At 44.6% G+C, this 14,225-nt stretch overlaps 2 long non-coding RNA genes across 2 annotated transcripts; both read right to left on the reverse strand.

Annotated features, from left to right (window-relative positions):
• Positions 1–11,045: 11,045 nt before the first annotated feature.
• LOC119359474 lies at positions 11,046–12,120 on the reverse strand. The gene is made up of 3 exons (XR_005172553.1): positions 12,056–12,120; positions 11,585–11,650; positions 11,046–11,334 (listed from the first exon to the last, which is right to left on the reverse strand). It is a non-coding gene; the product is annotated as an uncharacterized LOC119359474 (long non-coding RNA).
• A 1,204-nt stretch (positions 12,121–13,324) lies between these two features.
• On the reverse strand, positions 13,325–13,866 carry LOC119359475. The gene is made up of 3 exons (XR_005172554.1): positions 13,711–13,866; positions 13,513–13,608; positions 13,325–13,425 (listed from the first exon to the last, which is right to left on the reverse strand). It is a non-coding gene; the product is annotated as an uncharacterized LOC119359475 (long non-coding RNA).
• Between the last annotated feature and the right edge of the window lie 359 nt (positions 13,867–14,225).

Below are 14,225 nucleotides of genomic sequence, written 5' to 3' on the forward strand. Positions count from 1 at the left end.
GCTTTGGTAAAATATGCTGATTCTGATAGTACCAAGGATCCCGAATCTGATGATGACAAGACAGGGAAGGGGAAGAAGAACAGCAGCTCCAAAGGTCAGCAGCATCACTGGGTAGGCAATGGCGGAGGAGGCAAGCGTAAAGTGGATGGTAACATGGATTTTGTGGCTAATACCAACGCACAGGACAATGGCCAGCGGCGCAAGGGTAGGACGAAAAATCATAGTGGAGCACCCAACCCTAACCCAAACCGCCTGAACTATCTGCTAAGCCAGCCCTGTCCAAGACATGGGACGAAGGAGGAGCCAACAAATCACCTTTGGAAGGATTGCTTTATTATGTAGGAGTTCAAGAATTCTAATAATTTCCGGTATGATCACGGATCTGGCGGTGGCTCAGGGTCCGGGCCGGGTTACGGCGGAGGAAGTTCCGGTTCAGGATTTAATGGTAATCTGGGCGGACATAATGGTCAAAATAGTCAGAACAACCAGGGTGGTTACAACCAACAGCAGCAACAGTCAGGTTACCAGAGCAACCCAAAGCAGTTGAGTAGTGGGCAGTACCATGTCTTTACCACTAGCTTGGACAAACGAGACCGGAAGGTTCAGAGACGGGCAGTCAACTCTGTTGAACCGGCCACACCCCGTTATCTACGTTGGTCTGAACAGCCAATCATATGGAGAAGAGAGGATCACCCACCCCAGGTCGATAATCCGGGTCAGTTGGCTTTGGTGGTGGCGCCTCAGGTGGGAGGTTATAAGTTCACCAAGGTGCTCATGGATGGAGGAAGCAACATTAACATCCTATACTATGAAACCTTCCGTCGTATGGGACTAACAGATAAGAATCTCAAACCGTCCAATACAGTATTCCACGGTGTGGTGCCTGGCAGATCAGCATATCCCGTTGGTAAGATAGCTCTTGAAGTGGCCTTTGGGGATGATCATGATTCTAGGTCGGAGACATTGACGTTTGAGGTGGTGAAAATCCAAAGTCCATATCATGCCCTGTTTGGGCGACCGGCATACGCCAAGTTTATGGCTCGGCCTTGTTATGTGTATTTGCAGCTCAAGATGCTGGGTCACAAGGGGACAATAACGGTTCACGGAAGCCGCAAAATCGCTTTGGAATGCGAGGAAGGAGATGCGGCTTATGCTGAGTCGGTTTGTGCCGCCGAGGAGTTGAAGTACTATAAAGACGATGTTGATCCGGCGGACATGACTCCGTTGAAGAAGCCAACTACGGAGCATGATCCGGCCCTGAAGTTCAAATCGACAACAGAAACTAAGCTTGTTGACTTCGTACCTGTCGATTCGTCCAAGCAGTTCAGCATCAGTGCCAACTTGGATCCGAAATAGGAAAGCACGCTCATCGAGTTCATCCGTGAGAATCGGGACATTTTTGCATGGAAGCCCTCTGACATGCCAGGTGTACCGAGGCAACTCGCTGAGCACACCCTTAATGTGGATCCTAAATACAAACTGGTAAAGCAGTTCCTCCGCTGGTTTAACGAAGAAAGACGCAAAGCGATTGGAGAGGAGGTAGCCAGGCTCTTAGCAGCTGGTTTTATTGTTGAGGTTTTTCACCCTGAATGGCTTGCCAATCCGGTGCTAGTCCTTAAGAAAAACGGCACCTGGCACATGTGTGTGGATTACACAGATCTTAATAAGGCTTGTCCAGCAGATCCTTTTGCCCTCCCCCGTATTGATCAAATCATTGATGCTACGGCGGGTTGTGAGCGTTTAAGTTTTTTGGATGCATATTCTGGCTATCATCAGATCAAAATGGCAGTTAAGGACCAGGAGAAGACGGCATTCATAACTCCCTTTGGAGCCTTCTGCTATGTGTCTATGCCCTTTGGGCTCAAAAGTGCCCAGGCAACTTATCAACGGTGTGTACAAAATTGTCTTCACAAGCAGATTGGCTGTAATGTACATGCTTACGTGGATGATATCGTGGTTAAATCCAGGGAGAAGGAGACTCTGGTTGACGATTTGAAGGAAACCTTTGATAACCTAAGGACGTACAAGATGATGCTTAATCCGGACAAGTGTACCTTTGGTGTACCGGCGGGCAAGTTATTAGGTTTTCTGGTGTCCAACAGGGGAATTGAGGCTAATCCGGAGAAGATCACAACCATGACCTCCCTGGTTAAACCGAAGTGTATCAATGATGTTCTATGCCTGGCAGGCCGGATTGCCGCATTAAGCCGGTTTATCAGCCGCCTTGGTGAGAAGGCAATCCCTTTGTATCAGATGTTGAAGAAGACGGATCAGTTTGTCTGGAGTTCTGCTGCTGATGAAGCATTTGAGGACTTAAAGCGGCAATTGGCCAATCCGCCTGTGCTTGCCGCTCCCATTGACAAGGAGCCGTTACTGCTATATGTTGCTGCTAATGCTCGTGCGGTCAGCGTGGCTATTGTGGTGGAGCGAAAGGAGGCAGGTAAGGAGCATCCGGTTCAACATCCGGTCTATTATATCAGCGAAGTGCTCATTGAGTCCAAGCAAAGGTATCCGCATTGGCAGAAGCTGGTGTATGGAGTTTTTATGGCAAGCCGGAAGCTTAAACAGTATTTCCAAGGGCACTCAATTACAGTAGTCAGTTCTGCCCCTTTGGGAGAGATCATCCAGAACCGGGAAGCAACTGGCCGGATTGCAAAGTGGGCCATAGAGCTGGGGCGTACGGTTTGAAGTATGTGCCTCAGACAGCGGTTAAGTCTCAAACACTTGTTGATTTCATCAATGATTGGACGGAAATGCAAGCACCTGAAGGAAAAACCGGATCATACGTATTGGACCATCCATTTTGACGGATCCAGGCAGTTGGAAGGCTCAGGGGCTGGAGTCGTATTAACTTCCCCATGAGGTGATAAGTTTTGTTATGTTCTCTGTTTAATGTTCCCTTGTACTAACAATGCAGCTGAGTATGAAGCCTTACTCCATGGTCTTCGGGTGGCTAAGGAGATGAATCTAAGTCGAGTTAAGTGCTTCGGTGATTCGGACCTTGTGGCTCAGCAAGTGTCTGGCACTTGGGACTCCAGGGACCCACTCATGGCAGCATATCGTCGTGAGGTGGATATTGTTGCAGGTTATTTCAGAGGCTATCAGGTGGACCACGTAGACCGGCGGAAAAATGAAGCGGCGGACGCTTTAAGCCGGCTGGGCTCTCAGCGCAAATCGGTCCCGCCTAATATTTTTCTGGATGTGCTGCACAATCCGTCGGTGAAGATCTCTGGTGAAGAGGATTTGGCTATTCCTGATCCGGAGGCTCAATTGGTAGCAGTTCTTCATGTTATTCCGGATTGGACGCTTCCTTACCTGGCGTACAAGAACTGGGGCGATTTGCCAGAAGATGAGATTCTGGCCCGGCAGATAATCCGGCAATCCAAGTCCATGGCTGTCATCAACGGTGAGTTGCATCATTGCAGTGTATCAGGAGCTTTTCAATGTTGCGTGTCTCCTGAAGAAGGCCGAGAAATTTTGCCTGAGATCCACGAAGGAGATTGTGGTCACCACGCCGGTTCAAAGTCTCTGGTGGCTAAAGCGTTTCTCCATGGTTTCTATTGGTTAACTGCTCATGCTGATGCGGAGGATCTGGTCAGACGATGTGATGGTTGCCAAAGGTTCTCAAGACGTGCTCATGTACCGGCTCAAGAATTGAGAATGATTCCAATTACTTGGCCGTTTGCGACTTGGGGGCTGGATATGGTTGGGCCTTTCAAAAGGTCCAAAGATAAGAAGACCCACCTCTTGGTGGCGGCTGACAAGTTTACGAAGTGGGTGGAGGCAGAACCTGTTAGCAGGTGTGATGCGGCCACGGCGGTTCAGTTCATCAAAAAGGTGATTTTCTGGTTTGGCTTTCCGCACAGTATTATCACAGATAATGGTACCAATTTGTCCAAAGGTGCTATGAAGGAGTTCTGCGAACGGGAGCATATCCGGCTCGATGTTTCATCAGTGGCACATGCACAGTCCAATGGTCAAGCAGAAAGAGCTAATCAAGAGATCTTGAGAGGCATCAAGCCCCGGCTCATGGTTCCTTTATAGCGAACGCCGGGTTGTTGGGTAGAAGAATTACCATCTGTGTTATGGAGCATCAATACAACACCCAACAGATCAACAGGATACACACCATTCTTCATGGGTTATGGAGCGGAGGCGGTTCTCCCCAGTGATATCCGTCATGATTCACCTCGTGTCACGGCTTATATTGAAGCGGACAACGAGACAGCACAGCAAGATACTTTGGACCGGTTGGATGAAGAGCGTGACATCGCAGCCGCCCGATTGGCGATTTACCAGCAGGATCTTCGTCGTTATCACAGTCGCCGGGTCAGAACCAGAGCTTTTCAGGAAGGAGATTTGGTGCTTTGGCTCATCCAAGATCAGACTGATATGCATAAGCTATCCCCACCTTGGGAGGGGCCTTTCGTGGTCAGCAAGAATCTGCACAACGGGTCGTACTATCTGATCGATATTCGAGAGCATAAAGACTCACATACATCAGAGGAGGAGACTAACAGGCCGTGGAATATAGCTCATCTTCGACCTTACTATACCTGAGCCATTGGCTATACTTATGTACATATTACGACAATGTATATATTATGATTAAATATAATACACCGGAACCTCAGCTAAAGCAGGGTATCTATTCTTTTACATAATGTGAGGTTACACGGAGTTGCTCTAAAGCGGCCTCCGGTTTACCCCTTGAGTTCGCTTTGCTAAAAGCATCGTGTTATATCACTTGGAGGATTGGTCGTGTCTGAACTAATACCATGCCTCTTGATAGGCGAGAGCCACCAGATCACTTGGGGACTTGGTCATGTCTGAACCAGTCATGCCTCTTGATCGGCCTAAGGCCACAGAATCACTTGGGGGCTTGGTCGAACCCGAACCATGACCACGCCATTTGGTCGGCATAAATGCCACAAGAATCACTTGGGGACCTGGCTGACTAGAACCATAGTTACACCTAACGGGAGCTTGGTCGTGTTTGGCCTTGGTAACACCATTTGATTAGCTTAAATAAATCTTTTTTGGCAAACGTTTTTTGTCATTGCTTTTGCTTCATATTTTTCTTTGAAGGTTTTTTTTGCTTCTTCATTGTGTTTTTAAACCGACAAAGTTTTTTAACCGCTCAATTGACGGAACACAGTTCACGTCAATCCGGAGACTATTTGTTCGGTTTGATCCTTGCTGTTAACATCCCCTTATGGAGTAACACAGTGTTTATTATAACCCGGCACGGTTTACATGATAAACAGCGTCATATACATATCCAGGAGTTGTTATTTCCTCCAACAGTGTGGGTTTGCAAAACTCCGCTTCAAGGGTGGCCAAGCCAACTTCACACTCAATGATGGCAGAAAGTGTTTTGGAAAATTCATTACCACAGGAAGAACAAGTTATACACGAAGGCATATCAACATCAAAGGTATCAGCTAGCCTATTACAAGGCAACATGGTGCCGATAATAACATAATTGTTTTTCACAAAGAAGAGGCAGTTTTTAAGCCGGCTTCCGGTTTAAGCTTGGCCACCAGCCTGGCCTGATGGTTGTGGATCATCTTGCGCCGCTTCAGCTTCCGTTTCTCTACCCAGTGGCTGGAAATCCACAGTTGTCCAGTCTATTCCCATTAATGCTTGAAAAACAGCTTCATCATGGATTAGCAATGACGGGTCAATATCGGGAGCGTAAGTATGCTTAGAGATTGGAGGGATCAGATTTTCCGATTCATGGATTGGTGCAGCTATTCACTTGTTCTGACTGTCATATTGGGCTTGATAATGAGACAAGTCTGCTTCCTCAGCCAGTTGACAAGCTAGCGGAGGTACCTCCCGGTTTATTGCTCGCAAATCCGCTTCACCAAATTCTGATCCGTCTTCCTTCAAGCTGGGATAGCCCTGAGCTGCTTCAACAGGATCAAAATCCGGCACCCAGGGTTTTGCTCGGATTAAAGCATTGATTACACCGGTTCGAGCAGCAGATTTCTTCAGCTCTTCAACCCAGGCAAGAAGCACTGACAGTTTCATTAGAGTATCTTGAATCAAAGTGGGCGCCAGTTTGTTATGAGACGCAATACAGATGATCCGCTGGGCACCAGTATACAGTTGTTCAACCAATGTATAGGCGGCTTTCAATTTCTTCCACACATCTGACCCCAAGTGACCAATGTGTGTCCCTGAAATGCCATAAAGAATTAATAAACCGGCGACTCTGTAAGAGGGCAGAGCCAATTCAGAAGGCAAGCTGGCTTACCAAAGATAGCAGTGGTCATGGCATGAACGTGCCGCTTTATGCTGGTCAGTTCATCCATCACTGGTTTTAATGCAGCCTCGGCATCCTCTGCTCGTTTGATCAAAGCGGACTTTTCAGTGGCCCAATCCGCCTGTTTCTTCTTGAAGTTCTCCTTAACTTGTTCCATGGCGTTTAAGACACTGGCCAATTCCTCTTTTGCTTTGGAGGTTTCAGCCTGTTGGGTTTTCAGGTTTTCTTGCAGACCGAGGACTTGGTTTTCTTTCGCCTTCAGCTCCGCCTGCAGGCATACAGATATATGTTTCAACAAATCGGTAGAAGGATTCAAGTACCAACCACATAAAAAGTTATGCGCTTGGCACTTGGGGGCTAATGCATATCCAATCTTCATCTTTCAATTGTTTACAAAGTCCCAAGATCAATACAAGCATTCAACTTGGCACTTGGGGGCTAATGGCTATTTGATCGTATGTATTCTGATGCGGCAGCTTCAATTACTTAAAGTACCGGTTTAACTACACTAAGTTGAACCAGCCCTTGGGGGCTACATCAGCAGATTTTCAAAGCATCAAGGTTTATATTATTAAGTCCCGGTTTGAAAGAATACAAGCAGGAAGGAGCATATGGAACTTACCTCATATTTATCTGTCATCATGTTAACCAGACCGACCTCATAGTCACGGCTGGTATACAGCCGGTTCAGATAGCCGGAATGGATATCTTGGGCGTTCAGAGCAGCGAAAGTCATCAGATCGGCGTTCCACTTGCCTTTTCCAAAAGCAGCAAGCTCTTCCTTGGCAGAATGTTTGGATAAAGCGACAGGGTTGCTTGGCTCAGTATGGCCAGTACCAGTAATGACAACCTCATCATCCTTGGTACCGCTGGTTTGCACTGGAGTTGTTGGCTTGTCAGTAGGGTTTGCTGGACCGGTGGAGCGTTCAATCCGGATGGAACCTGTGGGCTGATGGATAGGACCTGAGGTATCAGTAGGTATTTCTTCAGCAATAAGATCATCATCTGGCTGTGGTGGATTATTGGGAATATCCTCAGGAATAGCTGCTTCAAGATTGGATGTTTTGCCCGGTTCAAGAATGACATATTCTTCGGCCGCTTTGTCCAGGCGGGCCTTCTTGCTTGGCCTAGGTTTGGCCCTGAGAAGAATAACAAAATTAAATATAGCATATGTTCTAAGGCAATGTACTACAAACATCACAATAAATATAGCTTACCCAAGCACCGTTGAGCGGTGGGAGCTGAGTAGCCGATGACTCGCCAGAAGATGAGTGGGAAACAACCTGGTAATCGGAGTCAGACGGATTAAGAGGTTGATGAAAGCAGCCAGCTTTAGGACAAGCACTGACAAGCGAGTTAGAGACCTCGGAATGACATTTCCGAACCGGATTGTCCGGTAATCCGACGGAGGTAACTACCTGGCCGCTGTGCCGGGTGGTGCGGCGAGCTTCGTGTTGTTGAGTCTTCATAAGAAGTTTAGGATCCAAATAAGCAAGAGGATGAGAAAATTTAACTTTCCGGTTCGTCATCAGGGGCCGGATTAGAAGATGCAGTGGTTCTTTTCCGGTGGGCAGTCTTTTTCACAGCTTTAGTTTTTTGCCGGATTGCTCTTTCCGGTTTATCTGTTTTCTCTGGTTTCTCTTGCGGCAGCTTTTTGCTCCAAAACGGATCATCACCCTGATTATGCAGACGCTGATATTAAAAACAATGACCATACATATCAATAACAAATTCAACAAAGAGAAAAATCAAAGTCTTACAGCTGGCGGTTTGTTGGTGGCACAGAAGGGAAGCAGGCCGGTTCTAGCGCAGACGTGTTCCGGTTCATTCAGTATCTTACGAACAGCCTCTATGATTTCTTCACCGGAGAGCTGGAGTTTTGAATGTCGTAGTGGGTCATCCATGCTATCAGTATATTCGCACATCAAACCGGAGCACTGACTAAGGGGCAGTATGCTCCATGATATCCAACAGCGAGCAAGGTCAACCCCTGTTAAACCATTGGTCATAAAGGCTCTGAGCTTTGATAGCTGGGGAGCATATTTGCTTCTCTCCTGGGCAGTCAATCTTTGAGGAAAAGGATGTGTATTGCTGAGCCGCTCCGGTCGAAAGCCAGGCAAGGGATTCTCACCAGCAGGGGAGGTGTCTTTGCAGTAGAACCATGTCTGATTCCACTCCTTGGGGTGACTGTGCAGCTTGGCGTGGGGGTATGTGACCTCTTTCCTTTTTTGAATCGCCATGCCACCCAACTCCGTATTAGAGCCATCAGTAAACTCAGTACGTCAGTTTAGATGGAAAAGATCTCTGAATAATTCCACTGTGGGCTCCTCCTGAAAGAACACCTCACAGAGCACTTGGAAGTGGCACATATTTGTAACAAAGTTGGGGCCAGTGTCTTGCGGATGGAGTTGGAAATCAGCTAAAACATCCCGGTAAAATTTAGAACCGGGCGGTTTAAAGCCCCGGGCTAAGTGGTCTACGAAAACAACAACCTCTCCTTCTTGAGGTGTGGGGGGGCATTCTTTCCCAGGAGCCCTCCAATGGATGGTGTCTTTGCTGCCCAAGGCGCCAATCAGGACTAAATCGTCCAGTTGATCCTCTCTGACGCGAGAAGGGACCCAATTGCACTCATATACTTGCTTGGCCATGGTGAAATCTACAGGGTAGAAGATCCCAGTTCAAAAATGCATTTGATCAAGGTACGTTGGTATGGGCACTGTTAAACCGGAGGCAGAACTATCTGAACCGGAGTTTCATGAAGTAACCAACATCTGGCAGTTCAACAAGGGGACTAATGGAATATACCGGTTTGTCAAATTTTTCTACAAAGTTAAACCGCCTGATCTAAGCATTGAATAGTCAAGACTACAGATGAGTAAGTACGCAAAAACAGATTTCACAGAAATATACTACAGCTTTGGATCTAGAACATGTTTATAAAGGAGATAAATATTCAAGGCCCAAAAGGAGCAGTACCAAATCAATAAGCAAAGGTACGGATAAGATCTATGCTCTTAGTATGCCGGGTAGTGAAAACGGAGGATAAAAACTATTGCTACACAGAGCGAAGATTCACAGACTCGTCTAAGGATCTATCATATGAACAAGAAGCAAGCGATGAACACTGGAGAACATGGAAACTCTAGAACAGATCTATGATGAAAAGGATAGAAGACTTACCGGAGCTGAGGAAGAAGAGGAAGGTCGCAGCGGTGCTCTGGTACGTTCAGGGTGACACAGCGGCCAAGGTTGGTGCAGAGGTCGACGGCGGTGGCGGAGCTCCGAAGACGGGGTGATGCGAGGAAGATGAAGTAGAAGGGCACGAAGGGGAAAAAGAAATGACCCTTCGGTCCTATTTATAAAGCAAGGGACATGGGTCAGGCGCGAAAATCAAGGATCTGCAAGTTTGGAAACAGAGCTGTCGCCTCGATTATCGCGGATCTATTAAACAAGAAGGTATCACGGATAGTTTCTTTATGATAGATGATGTCACGCCGATTTACATCAATCAGAGCAGATGACATCACGGCGGTTCACCAAACTACAAGAAGATGTTGAAGATGAAGTTTTTGCTAAGGATTGACATGAACCTGTTCAAATCAATCTGGGGCCTAATGTTGGGGATATTACTACTGGGCATAAACCGGCCTATCTGGGCTGGATTAACTTCATCGGTAGTTAAGCATGTTAAAGCCCATGAAGATAGATGAGGGCTCAAGACCCATAATCGGTTGAGAGCCTGTAGCCGTAAACCGGCGTCAATATGTAACTTGTATTGTAAGTTAGAAATAAGTAGAGACCAAACCGGATACATCTATGAGCCGGTGTTGGGACTCTGTAAACCGACAGGCGTCACCCATGTATATAAGGGGACGACCCAGCGGTGGTTCAAGGACGGACAACAACTCGAGACATAGGCGAAGCTTGTTTGCTCCCTAGTCATCGAAACACCCATCAATTCCATCACAACTAGACGTAGGCTTTTACCTTCATCGAAGGGGCCGAACTAGTATAAACTCTCTTGCATCGTTGTGTCCGCTTTAACCCCTTCAAGCTAACCCGTCGCGATGGCTCCACGACTAAGTCCTGTTTCTAGGACATCTGCCGTGACAAAACCACGACACACGCGGTGACCACGCGGCGGGCATGCGAGTTTACGCGCTCTGGAGTTGGGGCGCTCGTCGACCATCCAAACCTCGATGTATCACCACCAAACCATGTATTTATGATTAAATAGATACTTATATACCTAGAAATGATTTTTGTAAAAAATAAAGAGCAAACTATAAGGTAGATGCAGTTCAAAATTGACCCGCTTCCTGCTGAATCGACAGAAATTTCTCTTTTTCACAAGTGGTGGATCAAAACTTTTGACACAAAACCATTTTGTCAATTATGCATTAAATCACTACAACAGGACCCCCACTATAGCAACGCCTTTTTCCGTATCTACATGTCCATATATGCGTTGCTAGGGTCCTTACCAACGGTTTGGGATGCGTAGCCTTATCCAGTGTTGTTAGCGCATAATGCAAGAGAACAACAGATAAAACGGACTTTTACAACAGCTTTATATGTTGGTGCTTGATGTACATGAATCAAAATCCCATTGCTTGGCAACGGAGAATTTCCAACGTTTAAGTGTTGGTACATATATAGTGTGAATAATAATATTATATATATATATATTGCTAGCAATTAAATTAATGCTCCATGTAAAGGCGATAATTATATATTTCAAGTGAATGAAAAACAAGACAATATACTCACGAGAGGAACAAATCATAATATATCAGATCAAAACTGTTGGATTACAATAGTGGATATTACAGGAGGAACATCATCCAAATGTGATGCATAATCTAACAATTTTCTTGACAGCAAAAGTTAAACTAAAAATATCAATCTTAACTGAGGAACAACATCCGACAGGAACGTCATCCCTACAACATAACTAAAACTAAATGCATATGTCATCATAATCATCATGAATCGGATCATTGACACCATCGTTGCAGTATAATCGCCACGCTCCCATATACTCATCCATTTATCTTTTGAGTCTACAACCAAGAAAACAAAAATGAACTATTAACACACAATACCTTGACATGATGCAAGTAGTAATATAGGCAAATATTAGTCATGTACAAAGGTTGAAGGCCATGCAATCTTTTCTTTTTATGCAGTATTGCAGTTTTTGCGACTTCATACCAAATTTTCAGTTTGCACTAGTGCCATATTGACATGCACTGCCCAGAATTCATTTCTAATTTCAGGACCATCAAGTTTAAATTTAGGATCAGAACTTACCATTGTATCTAGAGCTACACCCTTTTTATGATTTTTCGGGCTCTTCAAGAATACTTCAGTTCCTGCCTGTTAGAAAAATTAAAAGTTGCCATATGAGAAGACAGAAACAAAACAGGGGGACATATGAAATGAATTTGACCACAACAGATAGCTTATTGGCATCCATCCAACTCAGGGAACCACTTCGAGCACTCTTACAGCATGCATTAGCACCTTATGTTGTTTTTGTGGTCTGGACAACAGACTGATAGCAAAGAAGAAGTAATAAACAACTAAAACAAGCCATTATAGTCTGAACAAAAAAATTATGTGATCATGAAAGGATACCGCTTGTTTGCAAAGAAGTTTTTTCTCCTAACATGCACTAACATTCTTGTTTTTAACAACATTCTGATAGCAAGACGACCAATATATACATAACCATTGGAGCAACATATTTTGAACATATTGTATATGGTAATGGAAATATACCTTATGTGCAGCAGAATATATTTCCCTTCGTCGTGCACTGAAATTCTTGTCCATTACATATCTGCTGCAACATGACAATGAGCAAAAGTTTAAATAAATTATGTAAAAGACAATATTCTGTGGCCCTACTCGACCTTATGACAGTCATCCCCACAGATGTGAAGACGTTTAATTCAGATTTCAGCTCAAACAATCATATTTTGAAGTAATTTCTGCCCCTACAATCAACAAAAATAAGTCTGACCACATTTATTCCTTATCAAATCAAAATAGCAACTCATTCAATACTGAGTAGGTACTAGGAATACATCAAGCTATTCCTACTTCATAGTGAAAACGATGAACTAAGACATGAAACCGTTACTCTGAAATGTAAATTTGCAAGGGGTCCATTATTTTGTTCATCGGGTGTATAAGAAAAACAACAAGTAACAAAATGAAACTCCATATAGCAGCTCTTTCGATGACCCCATGCTTTTTAGTTCTTTTCTATGCTGGGAACATTACTAAGAATAAATTGCAGTTATCTTTCAATACTAGTAGTTTAATTGTTGATCTATTTCAATTGCTTAGGGAAGATGAACTTGTACTTGTGTGGTATGATTCTTAACTTGGTGTTTGCAGGGGGGAACACATGTTCAGGTATAACACTATCCACGGATAGTAAGAGGATCATAAGCTCAAGGACGCCCAAGTTCATTCCCTTTGGTGTTAAGGAGGTTTCGTTCATGCACAAACATTATAGCTAGGCTGATGAGATGTTATTTTCAAGTTGGAACTATGAGGAGATCCCATGGGCCAAGGCTGAGTGTGTTGTAGAGTATACATGTGTTTTCACTATCGTGCACATGGTTGCTCACTAACATTTATTTTCAGAACAAGTGTGTGGTTTTGTAGACTGGACTTGTAGTTGTGCTGCTACAGATCATGTTCTGATATTCATTATAAAATTGACATTTTATTAGGGCCCCACTAGTCGACAAGATACTTACTGCAATTTTTCCATAGGTACGACCAAGATAACACTTCTTCTAGTCACTCCATCGTTAATTTTTTACAAATGACACCCCAGCCAGAATATAGTATGATAGCAATAAGAAAATAACAAGGTCACAAACGTCTGCACACACACGAAGAAAGAAAGAAACTGTGCTAGGTGTTCAACCACAAAATGTTAGGCAAGAACTAACCCAATTGTACTACCCAACTAGAATAGGATAGTCCGAATTGGAGTACCATAAAGAAAGTCTATAAAGAGATTGAACTCACCAAGGTAGTAATGGTGCAGAACTACATTGAAATATTGCACACGTCCACACCTGAAACCTTAACAGTTACTAGATTTAAGCCACCTCTTATGTTTAGTAAACCTACGAACACCAAAACAAACAGGCGTCAGGGCACTATAATGAATAAAACCTAAAAGGCTAATATCAATCAAGTAGGGAAGGTGTAACCTTATAGAAGAAGAATCAGAAACAACCCCCTCTATCTGAAGGCTCCCAATATTCTAAACTAGTAACAGAGGACAGCTATCAAACACTTGGTGTGCACTATCAAATTCACATAAGAGAAGAGTAATTAGAAAGCATAGAAGGGACAGATCTGAACCAAGTGGGGAGGAGGCAAAATCCTCAAGTCGTACTAGTATTTACCTTGTGTGTCTATGAATCAGGGGTGGGGACTGATCTGCTTTCCGTCCCAGTTGGTGAACAAGACATGCCCCTTGTGCCCTCGACCTCAATGAATCGGCGGGGTGAGCTACGAGGTTCAGGAGGGAGGGCAGGCCATGATCGATCTCCTCAAGGTAGGGATCCTACGAGACGAGGAAGGGGACTGTGTTGATATGGGCGACGGGAGGGGGAGGTTTCCGATTTTGATGGCGCAGTTACCTCATCGTGATGCCTAATTTTGGTCTGTGTTCTTGATTTGTATGGCAGGTGGGGCCATGGTAATAAGAGAGCGTACTTATATTTTCTATTGACCAAAATTAGTCGCTATTGTGGGAGAGAATGGAGGGAAAGGAAAATTTTGATGCCAAATCAGAAAAGAATACAAGTAGTAAAAATTTCAAGTGAAACAATTTATAAATTTTGTTATTATCAGATCTAGCCCTTGACACGCACATGTACATATATTTGTGCCAAACACAATGTGCTTCTTCTATGCT

Source organism: Triticum dicoccoides, chromosome 2A, assembly GCF_002162155.2.
Source record: "Triticum dicoccoides isolate Atlit2015 ecotype Zavitan chromosome 2A, WEW_v2.0, whole genome shotgun sequence".
Taxonomy (NCBI): domain Eukaryota; kingdom Viridiplantae; phylum Streptophyta; class Magnoliopsida; order Poales; family Poaceae; genus Triticum; species Triticum dicoccoides.